The 12,216-nt window shown below is 42.6% G+C and overlaps 1 protein-coding gene across 3 annotated transcripts in view; it reads right to left on the reverse strand.

Annotated features, from left to right (window-relative positions):
- Nucleotides 1-12,006, reverse strand: part of LOC144823869 (uncharacterized) — a 63,361-nt gene extending 51,355 nt beyond the window's left edge. The window contains exon 1 of one of the 3 annotated variants that reach the window (XM_078682749.1): nt 11,760-12,006. The gene's annotated coding sequence lies outside the window, so the exon portion shown is untranslated. Of the gene's footprint in view, nt 1-11,232; nt 11,576-11,759 lie in introns of those variants that run through there. The other 2 variants (XM_078682748.1, XM_078682750.1) reach the window with 2 other exon arrangements.
- Between the last annotated feature and the right edge of the window lie 210 nt (nt 12,007-12,216).

Raw genomic sequence — 12,216 nt, forward strand, 5'->3', positions numbered from 1 at the left:
TAAGCCACACTCAGACCAAGACACTAGGGAATACAAGAAACCATAGTGGCAATCCTCTGAAATTAGTTTTGCCATTACACACGTGATCCATCTCGTGGTGTAACACGGTACCATTGTTGTTTTGGTTAGACATAGGCGACACCACATAACCGACCATTAGGGTAAGAAGGTTTAATATCCATTGACACATTTTACTTACTACACGACAGAAATTTAACCTAATCTGGGAAATCGAATTGAAAATGGCGAAATAGGGGTTCGCCGTTACAAACTATGCCCCGTTTTTCAATAAGCAAGTAAACAAGAATTAAAAAAAAAAAATAAGTCAAGGATACACTAGAAGCAGGACTAAAAGCGCGTCACATTACCAGAGCAATGTTACCTAGACTGACCCATTTTCGCCAAATCAGATAACAGATAAAACTAACAACAAGTTAGCTAAAAATACGGAACGGGCCTAAAAGCGCGTTATATCACCATAGTAACGTTATCCTGATTGGCCGATCTTCGCCCAATCAGGTAACAGACTACACAACATAGTCAAAAATACGGAACAGGTCAACTTTGCGCTATATCCCCATGGTAACCGACTCGTGATAGGTCATGATAGGGCCAATCAGAATATAGGGAAGAAAACACCAAACAGAAATCCCTTTAAGGATCGAGTATTGTGAACAGGCTCAGGGAGAGGCTAGGAAACGGAGTCTAGCAATGCTGCATCGTCTGTATGAGGTTGGTGAGAAGGCCGGAAAGTTACTGGCCTGGTATGGAAAAAAAAGAAAAATGAGGCCAGATGGGTCAACTCAATTGTAGATGATAGGGGGGCGATACACAACACAGACAAACAGAAACTTGTCCGCATTTGCCCAACATTACGCAGATGTCTACAATCAGAAATCATTCAGTACAACTGAAGAGATTAATAATTACCTCGTAGATACCACCACCGCAGGGCTAGAAGATGAAGATGTCCAGCTACTAGAGGAAGATAGAACACTGACAGAGGTCGGGACGCAGTAAATAGGTTAAGATCTGGTAAAACCCCTGGACCGAATGGGCTCCCTGCCCAAATTTTCTTTTAAAGTAAAGACCTCATTGACCACCATCTTCTGGCTCTATATCGAGATGCATATGTAGGGGGGATTCTCCCAAATGATCTTCGCACTGCTACTATTGTGTTCATCCATAAAAAGGAAAAACCCAGGGACAAATGTGACTCATACCGCCCAATCTCCCTCCTGAATATGGAGGTCAAAATCCTCGCAACAATATTTGCCATGCGGCTACTGAAAGTCGTTTACGTCCCTTATCCACTTCGACCAATCAGGCTTTATGCCGGGCAGGGCGACCTGGTGGAACCTCTGAAGAGCCCATAACTGGATGATGGAGGTCAGGAACCGGACTACCCTGCATGCCTTTCCGGCGCTGAACGCCGAGAAGGCCTTCAATACTGTACTCTGGCCTTTCCTCAATGCTGTCCTTGCCAAATTCGGCCTCTGCCCGAAGTTTAGGAAATGGGTGGCCTTACTATACACAGAACCAAGGGCAAAAGTATGGGTTAACGGTAGGCTTTCATCTAAGTTCCTGATCTCCTGCGGGACCAGACAGGGATGTCCCTTGTCCCTACTATTATTCACCCTAGCTTGCTTGATCAGACATCAACCGCACGTCACAGGCTTCCAGATCACATCAGACGACCGGGAGGAAGAAACAACATCGCTGTATGCAGATCTAATTCTTTTCTTTATCACAAACATAACTATCACAATCCCCAACGTGTTCCCGATCCTTGAGGAATATGGTCGGTTTTCGGGTTATAAAATTAACTACCACAAGACTATAATATATAGCCCAATGCAAGATATGGAATGGCCTTCAATACACGGAGACCTACGTATAGTTACAGAGGGCTTTAAGTATGTTTGGATTGTCCTCAACCCCAACCCCATAACATGTTGTATACGCAATGTACACTGGGTCCTCTCTAGCTTTAAGCAGGATGCAGATAGATGGAGAGAACTGCCACTTACAATATTGGACCGCACATCAATGTACAAAATGATTTCACTACACCAATTTTTATATGAGCTGCAGAACACATACCACCCTGTCCCTCGATCAACATTCAGGGAAGTCGACTCCGAACTCCACGCACTCCTTTGGTTGAAGGGCCATCCCAGAATTGCATTAAAGACTCTACAGCGCAACCTGTACAATGGGGGACTTGCGATTCCAGACATAGAGGCTTACTACTGGGCAGCCCACCTTTTTCCATAAACGACTGATACACACCCCGGGGATCATCGCACCTATAGGTTGGAAAGGGAAACATTTACACAAAAAACATTCACACACTATTTATATGGTGGAAAAGGGACCCACAGACTATTCCCCGCAACCAGAGCCACTATAGAGGTTTGGAACAGAACTAATACTAGTTAGGCTGGGCACACAAAATATCTAGGGCCACCCACCTGTGGAAAGAAAATTGGTTCAAAGAACTGAATAAGCTTTGGGGATTCGAGGCTGGGGATCTGCTTGGGATCTTAACAGTGAGAGAGATCATGGCTAAGGGCAACCTTAAACCCTTCCCAACCCTCCAGGTGGAATTTCAACTTCATGCCTCCCAAATTTTTTAATACGCCCAGCTGCACCATGCTTGGAGTGCAGAGGGAATAGAGGCTTCTGGGCTCCCCGAGTTTGCACCACTGGAGGGCAGATTGCTCCAGGAAGAATTAAAAATGAAGGCAGTTTCTTTCACCTACAAACTACAAACAACAATATGCCTGACACACTAGTTAAACTAAGTGGGGTGTGGAAGGGAGACCTAGGGGAAATGGAGGACATGGATTGGGAGGCAGCACTGATGCACCCAAGGGAGGTCGCAATCAAGCCAGGTTTCGCCTCATTCAATTCAAAATCCTTCACTCGGCCTAATGCGACAGAGACAAACTACACAAAATGGGACGCGCAGAGTCACCACTGCATCTGCGCTGCCGAACTGACACCGGCAATTTCCTTCACACGCTTTGGGAGTGTCCACAAATAGGGATTTATTGGCAGATGATAATCACCTAATTGAACGCAATACAGGGAATCTCTCTAGCAATGGACCCTAGATTTTTCCTGTTAGGGATCCCAGGTACGGTAGATGTCCCTAGACCCCAACTTCTTTTTAGCGCACTGGGCTTAGTGGTGGACAAGCAGGATATCGCTCATTGCTGGGGCGCGTTAGAGACCCCTACATTACAAGAATGAAAAGGGGTATGGATTTATACATCACTGCTGAAATGGTCATATACAAAAGTAGAGGCTGCCCCAAAAAGTTTAAGAAAATATGGGGGCGCTGGATGAGATACTATGGTGTGTGTCGGACTAACAATACCTGGCTGGTCCCAAGAGGGGTGTGTGGGGACGGGTTGTGGGAGACGGCCCTGCTGTGACGTGTACTAAGGTCCTATATGTAATTTTTGTTTATATCATGATTTGTATCCCTCAGATGCCCACCGGATGTGGGAAGCACCAGGTGGTTGATTGTGGTCTAAGTGCAATGTTGTTGTTACAGTTATGTCAATGCTAACAATTGTCGCAAAATAAAATAAAAATATATTTAAACAAAAGAACAAAAAACAATTATTAATGCTATTAAACAAAAATGAATTGGAAACAATTTAAGAATGCTTGAGTGTATTTTTCTTTCAAGATAAAATCAATATTATTTGTATCTGTTGTCGCAGGGCCCCTAAAAGGAGTAAGGCCCCCAGGCCGGTACCTAATTTACCTATTTGGCAATCCGGAATAGGACAAATAGTTATATTCAAGCAGTAACGGATAGAAAAAACACAGCAGCTTTAAAGTATCAAGAATACACAGTACTAGTATATGTTCTTACTACCTGTGCTGTTGCTTGCTCACTGGGTTGTTTAGGGCACAGACAAGCTGGGTTACAAGATGGAGGTGGCTGTCTTGGGGTTCCCTACACAGACCTTAAGGGCCGCAGGTGTGGGAGGAGGAGGGTTCATGGTTTCTTGGGAGCTAGTTAGCCAATCACGTAAGCACAGGCTGATGGACAGGGAGACCTGCTTCTGAAGTCAGAATCTCCTTGGATACAGACAGCCTGACACTTTTCAGGTCCTGTTTTAGCCAGCAGGTTAGACCCAAATCTAAATTTAAAACCACTGAAAATACTGCTTTTCGTGCACTTATACAAATCCCTTTTTCTAGCCAAAAACAAGTGCTACATACACTTTCCAAACACGGTTTAATCCATAAAGCAGATTAAGCAGTCTTTTAAACACACTCTGCTTTACCTTTGAGGGTGTAGTTTGCTTTTTTTTTTACTTCAAAGGGCCAACAATGGTGGTTCTGGGGGGTTGCCCCTGCTGGCCTATGCACAGTGCAGGGTAAACTAGGAAAGAAATCCAACTGTCACAGGTAGAAAAACCATCAGTTTCAAAAGTACAGTTTGCACAGAAACAAAGAGTTCAAGTTAAGCAGGACTTCGGTTGTAAAACATTAATAACAGAAGGAATTGGTATTTAGAAGGGACGCCCAAAACATCCCCTTTCCAAATACCGATTTCTTATTGTTTCCTGAACCTATTTAACGCTCTGTTAAGCCTTTCCGAATTGTTTATAGTATTTAATACATTTCAAAAAGTGTTTTTATCAGTCGCACGCCCTTAGATTTGGGAAATCACTTTCTACATGAGGCCCTAAATCCGTTTTCCCTTTCTCTGGTGTTCTTTGAAGGACAGCTTTACAACTATCACAATGAATACCACTGTAGAAATTTAAATCTTGCAATGAACTACGCTACCAAAAGCCTTTTTGAAAAATAAGGGGGGTTGGGCGGAATTCTTTTTTTTTTTCCATTTTCCTTTTGCAGCACAAGGATGGGTGGCCAAATTGTTAAAAGGGTTTTAATGGAGAAGGGCTGATTATCCTTCTTGATAGTCAGGGGCTCTAATCAAAGCATAATCCTACATTATATGGAGAGAGCCACGTGAGTCATATGCAGCTTTGCACAAATTATGTGAAGTTTGGGTGGAGTCGTCAAGGATTTTGCTATGTTGCTATGAAAAAAAACAACACACAACAACACTGCTGTAGTCATTTTTTTTACCTTGCCCTGTACATGTTCCACACCTGAAAGTTACGCCCTGCCTACAGATATGATCAGCACTGCAAACATTGTTGAGCAGTATATAATTATAGAAGTTCAGACCAGAATCTGTACCCACAGTTTATTCATCGCTTTTCAATCCTATAATGTAGAAGCACAAAGGGTCCCCAGGATTAACTGCTGATGAACAACTAGGAGTCCAACCTTGAGATTGTGAACTGCTGATAAAATCCTGTAATAGGCCCAATAGAGCAAAGTACAGCCTTATGTGCTGAATAACAGATGTGTGTGCCCAGCTACAGCTCTGTCTGCCCGGCTATAGCTTTCTGTGCCGTGGTGTAGCCTCATATATCCAGGGAAATGTGCATATGCAAAGGCGCAGACCATTGCTCTGTCCAGGCCCTTATACAAAAGAACATCCTGATTAGATGGTCAAAATAAGTACGTTGTTAAGGTTTTTGTTAACAATTGGAGATTGTGAGAGATCTGCAGAGTATAGCACTATCCATAGACCCAAAAAACAGACCTTGCAAAGATCAGATGAAAGTGATCGGAATGGGGTGCTTCACTTTATTTTCAGATGGAAAAAAAACGTTAAGAACTTATCGAAAAACGGGGCCCAAAATCACTTTTTTGTGTTATTGACTAAGGGTCTACTTCGGTTATATCATTTATATAGCTCTTTATACCACCTGTTGAGGTCGAGAAGCACTATAATGTGTATCAGGGTCCTGAAATTAACAGTATTCTTGAGGTTGTCCAAGACAGCAATTAAATCTGATTTAGTACGTTTTTCTGGTTGGAAGCCTGCCTGCCTGTCTGCCAAGAGAGGAAGTTTAAATCCCAAGTATGAGTGACTAATTTTCGCCCAGAAGTGAAAGAATTTATATAGGTCTGCAATTCGCGGGCCCAGGGTGGTCTTTGCTTCTTCCGGATTGGTCGGGTGTATGTCTGAAATCATTGGTGAATTCTCCAGTTTCAAGAGATGCGTTAATGATCACTCTGGCCATGAGGATGTTGGAGAACGTGTTTGTAAATATGTAGTGTAAAATTGAGGCAATCTCTGATGAAGGTCTGAACAGATAACAATCTTCAATGAGTAAGGAAAAAGACTAAGAAAACTCAAGAACCCAGCATTGGCAAAGCCAACAGGTCTCATCTTTCGGACCTACTGGCTTTGCCAAAGCTTTATGCTGTGCAACGCGCAAAAAAAGCAAAGTGCTTTTTGCCAATTCTGCAGAGCATTTGCAAAAAAACAAAAAGAAATAAAAAAGTGTGATAATGCGACTGCAGTTGCTGGGTGCATCAATCTATAGGCATGCGGTGTCATCATGCAGGCAACATTTTCCTGTTTTTTATTTAATTGACTGATCAAAGTTAGCAAGCACCACTTTGACGGGCAAATTTAAAGTTTGTGATAAAGTGCTTTTGATGTAGTTTAACATTCAAAAGAATATGGCAAATGTGGGGCCATAAAAAAAAACAAAATGCACCAAAAAATATAGAAATACCCAAGAGGGCTGTGGGGAGGGGAGCAGTGGGGCAGAATAAAAAAGCCTGGCGGGGAAGACAAAGCAGCACACCAGGGATGGATGCAGCAGCACAGGGACTTGGGGTGGTTAGCCTAGCAATAGAGAGAGCAGCACACAATGGAGAAAGTACCATAGAGAGTGGGGACAGAGCACACACAGAGAGCAACACACAACGGAGATAGAGAAACACAGGGGAGGTGGGTATTTGGGGGGGGGGGAAACAGTACCCCAGGGAGAGAGCTAGAAAACACATGCACCTTCGAGTGCCAAAAGATAAATAAAAAGCAGTTCCATAAATTTGCAGTGAAAGGATACATGACACCGAGATCAAAAGAATGGTGACGAAGATTTGTTCTAGGGGAGGTCCAAAGAGAAGGAGGGGAAGACAAGTTACTGAATAAGAAGCAAGAAACTGAGAATGGCAATAAAGCCAGTAAATGATAAGCAATGGAAGAGCTCAGAAAGTTTTTGTAACTTTTCGGTAAACCAGCATTAGGTCTTACATAACCCAGAAAGCACGCGCTGGCTGGGAGGCGAAACCTCAACACACCACTCAAACAATTTCTGTACAGGCACACCAACAATTTGAATAGATTTTGACATTGCTATGGATTCATACAAATGATCTGGAAGTGAAAAACTGTGCAAATTGTAGGTTTTCCTTTATACCACTGTGCCAAACACTGCACTCCCCAAAAACTTCATAACACCAAATAGTTCCTCTACACTACTTTTGAGGATTGATCATAGAGTACGAGTACGTGCGTGCAATAAAACTGGGCATTTACATAAAAACTTTTTTCCTATGGGCGAAATATTCTCCCTGGTAACAAAGCCCTTCACCTGAATCGCAGAACAAGTGATGAAACATAATTGAGACACTAGGTCGCTCTTTTGAGAATGGTAATTTGTGTGTATTTGCTGGGTGGGAAAGGTCATACAAAACGTTACTGAAAGAGCCAAACAAACATATTTGTTTGTGTTCTATACATTTCATGAGGGCACCTTCAATATAACTCTGGTCCCTACACGAGCCTTAAGTCTAAAACTCCAGAAAATCTGCTGTTCTGGCCGATCTAAGCAGTACTAAGTTCCATATAAACAATAAATGTTCATAAATTCGGATTCTTTTATTAAGGATCTCGGAATAAGTACTCTTGGATTTATTTGGTCACTCGCGCTACTCACAAATATCAGTGAACCAGGCCCATCATTGGTTCTCAGATGAATGGAGCATAGAGTTTACCAGAGTTCAGTGGGTCTCAACTAGAAGGCTGAATCCACAGTGAAAACATTCGCATAGGGGCTCAATAGCTGTGGGGCCAAGTGATCTACATTTGTTGGCACCATTCTCACATGCACCAACCTCTTGAAGCTATCCTCTCTCCTGTGTTCGGCATGAATACGTGCAGTGTTCCATGTAAAGGAAAAGGTTTTGAACCATGATCACTAAATACATGTAAAGTGCTCTTGTGGTACAGACGAATATTGAATTTCACTATCATAGCAGTGTGTGTTCATCTGCTTCTCTGTTGAAATGGTTCTATTATACCCTCACAACAAAAACTCTCACGAGAGTATTATGGAGTCACTTTTAACATGAAGCTTCCTAATATATGCATACTATTGTTACAGATGTTACTGCAAAGAATAAGTTGTTCTATCTAGATACATTTTGGATGATGTACAATATGAATACAAAGGCGAGCGGTATGTTTTTATGAAACAGGTATCTATTTTTTGCTGTAGAAACGAATAATAGTCTCAATATACATTCACTGCCGATATGATTGATTGGAATCATGGATAATGAATAATATATGCGTTATTATATAGCTACGAGAAATAGGCATTTGCGTGATTAACTTATCTCCTTTCTGTTTTGTCATATACACCACCTATTTTTTTAACTTGATATTGCTTATGTGTGACAGTAAAAATATCTTTTTCACAAGTCACTTGACTGCATTGCAGATATATTTATTATTATGGTTTACATATTAATGTTTTGCATACTCCCTATAATGAAATTTGATTTATAAAGAGCATAGCTACTCCTGAAAGGAGTGCCTCAGCACTTAGAGGTCAGATGCAGCTGAAGATTTAGCGGACGCAAGGAACAACCTATCTGAAAAGCCAAGTTTTTAGATTTTTCCGAAACAGCGATTCTGACAAGGATTACCTCAGCTGCAATCAGAGGGAGTTCCACAGCCTGGCTGCAAGCTAATGAAGATCTATATGGATTCAAGATGTTTTTCAACTACATATTTGTAATTTAATGTCTGTTTCATTATACATGGGATTTTTTTTCTTTATTATTGATTTGTTTCAGGCTTGAAGAAATTACAAAATATGGGTTAAAACATGGTGACTACTGCTATTAATGAAAACTGTTGAAAGAACACAAGTTTGGAATTCGAAAGAAGTATTTATTCTAATCTTTGAAGTTAATAACTACTTATTTTATTATATATGAAATGGACTGATTTTGCGTCTAGTAACGTGCACTTCCACTGAAAGTGCACATAAGACATGGAAGCCTGCAGATCCAGTATATAAACCTGTCTAATACTTTGTTATTAAAGTCGTGTTGTGATGTCATAATGCCCGGTTCCACAGCCAAGGGTGATGGGCAAGTCATAGAGCATCATTGCAGCCTACTTAATTCTTTACATTATTTAACAGAAAAGAACTAGTATCTGTGCACGCTGGTATCCATTCTGAGCTACAGCCTTTTTATCTGGTTTACATTAAACTGGTTCTAATTAGTTTGTATAACAAATAATTAACTGCTTTTTGGTGTATTTAATTTTATACTAAAGAGTGCGCTTTAATTTTTCATGCCTTCAACCATATTCTTTTTTTTCATATTAAGGATCAAACCCTAGGATTTTAGGAAGACTGTGCGAAGCCTGATGGTGTATCATGTATTATACGGAATAAGGTACTCCCTGATGTATGTTACAATGATTGCAAGTCTCCTTAATGTTCCATGACATTATAAAGAAACTCATCAGTGACAAGCTATGTCCTTATAATGTAAGAAAGAGGTAGTTTTCCACATCTATCACAGAATATCCATTTAAGGCTATCTATAGATAGAAGAAAAGGTGAACCGTGCAACTGTGTTTCCAGAGGGTCGTCGACATATTGACAATTAATATGGAGATTTTGACACTCCTGCAATTTTGTAAATTGATTACAGCACTCTAATGGCAAAATCAGCACCTATTTTCACTATGAATTAAGTCATAGTGCATACTTAATTTGGAGCAGAGCTTTGTTCTCATTCTCTCACTCGTTTCCTATGTCTTTCCTCCCTTAGTCTGTCAAGATTTCTCTACTTTCTCCTCTCTCTCCCAAACTACGCACCTGTATCTCTCACTCTCCTCCAAACTCTTCCCATCTTTTTTCATTCTGACTTGGTCTACTTATTTATGCTTCCTATCCAGGCTCTCTGTTGTAGCCAAACATCCCATATTTTGCAGGTTTGTTCCACGTTCATGGCTCCTGCTCTGCTACCTGCATGAGGCAATGTGGGATGCCCACTGTCCTGCATTTTGATTCTACACCACTTTCAAAGGACAAGTAACTCTCACTCGTTCAGACCTTTATGAAGTGTGCAAGTACCTGTCTATGGTTAGGAAGGCATAGGTCCAGCACAAGAGGGGATTCTCTAAAATACAGCTTCGGGAGCAGGCACAGAAATTGAGGTGCAAATACAGTTGCTTGCAGATAAACAGCCCTGAATGTGTTAGTGAATACCATGCTGGAGCCTGTCCTGGGGGTATGCCCGGGTGGTTATTTCTTCCATTAGCCCAGTGTCAATGGAATTATGTGATTCTGCTGCCACAGGTTTTTTTGCATAATTAAGGGTTTGTCACATTTTCCACATAATCTATCAGCAGCAGCATAATCTGCAGATTTAACAAAAAATTGTTTCTAGCTCAAACAGATCAAATGTTATCAAAAAACGTGGCAAAGGGTGTCCATGTGCATTGGAAGACCCATCGTAAAGGATAGCTGGTCATCTTTCAGTCACTTATTTATGTATTTATACATAACTAGTACTAATGAGGTGACATATTTGCCCAGACAATATTACCATGTGTAAAAATGACAAAATAATGAATACTGAAAAAATAAATATTTGCTGCATTATTTGGCTTTTCTTGCCGCATAATTTAGTCAACCCTGTCGCAAAATGTGGTGCTTCCCTGCCACATAATTCCAGTGGCCCTGATTAAGGCTGCTGCAAAGTGCTGATATGTCGTCACGATCAGTGGACATAGGCACATAGTATGTTTTCCCGGGATCGAATAGTTTGTTAAGGTAGTAGACTCGAGACTGCAACACACTGCAAAGGCTATACATTCACTACATGTTAAATGTTCGCCAATATACCATGTACCTCGCACCCTATCGTTTCTTGGGCTTTCTGGTGTTATGTTCTCTTCACCAACCCTCTTTCTTGCTCACAGATGCTTCAGCGATCTCATTATTCCCCTTCAGTTCTGGTAACTTTCTTCACAGCCCATCTCGTATTATAAGTTGGTTCTTTACCAATCACTCTTACCTTACCTGTCTCTTGGCCTGCATCCCCGGATGGTCTCTTTCTGACTCTTAGCGCATCTCTTCACTCTTTGTCTTCAGCGTGTTCTTTCCAATCACTCTCCTCTTCCTGCACAACTTCGCCCATTGTCTTCCCATATCTTTCTTCTTACTATTACACTCCAAGTCTGGCTCTTCCCGTCTCTTGCTTTCGTACTATTGCCTCTCTTCCGATCCCTTCCCGCCTCTGCTGCTCTCTTTGTAGCCCTATTCCTCCTCAAACTGCCTCCTTCTACGACCCTTGCTCACCCCTCCGTTTCTAGGGTGCCTTTTACGATCCTGACTTTTCCCTTACGGTCCCGACCGTCTCTTGCTGCAGCTCCCTTCCTCCCTAGTGTGTTTTCCGGTTTCTTTTGTCATTTCCGGAAGCTTCCCTCTTTAACTCCCCCCAGCGTGTCCCATCCTCTCTCCCTCTCGCTTCTGTCCCTCCTGAGTCTGCCTCTTCGCTCTTCCCCCCTCCGGGATGCCCTGCCTGCTTCCCCTGCGTCTCACCTGTGCACGCCGGGGTGGCCGTCTCTCCGGTCTGCGCTCTCGGAAGGGATGTCTGGACTCGCCCTCATGGAGGGTCCGCGGGCGGGTTTAGGTGGTCCTGGAGCTGTGATTGGCTGGCGCTGCTGATTCAGTGTTTCTAGGATACTGGCGTACGGGCAAGGACGTCAGCAGGCGGGCACTCTGCAAGCAGGAGACATCCCGGGAACACCTGGCACTGCCGCACCGAGAGACACACCCACCGCTCTGCGGATGCACTTCATCCCTTACCTGTTATAGCCCTGCTCTCCCAGTACTGACCCCGTTACCCGAGAATTGGGATAGGATGTGGCCGTGCGGCAAGAGCTGCCGGCTTTGGAGCTGGGGAAGCAGGTTCAAGCCTCGGTGGGGGCTCATCAGCCTCTGATTCCGGGCAAATCATGTAATCTCCCCGTGCCTATCAAAAAACGAATGTGCCCTG

This window comes from Lissotriton helveticus, chromosome 3_1 (genome assembly GCF_964261635.1).
Source record: "Lissotriton helveticus chromosome 3_1, aLisHel1.1, whole genome shotgun sequence".
Taxonomy (NCBI): Eukaryota; Metazoa; Chordata; class Amphibia; order Caudata; family Salamandridae; genus Lissotriton; species Lissotriton helveticus.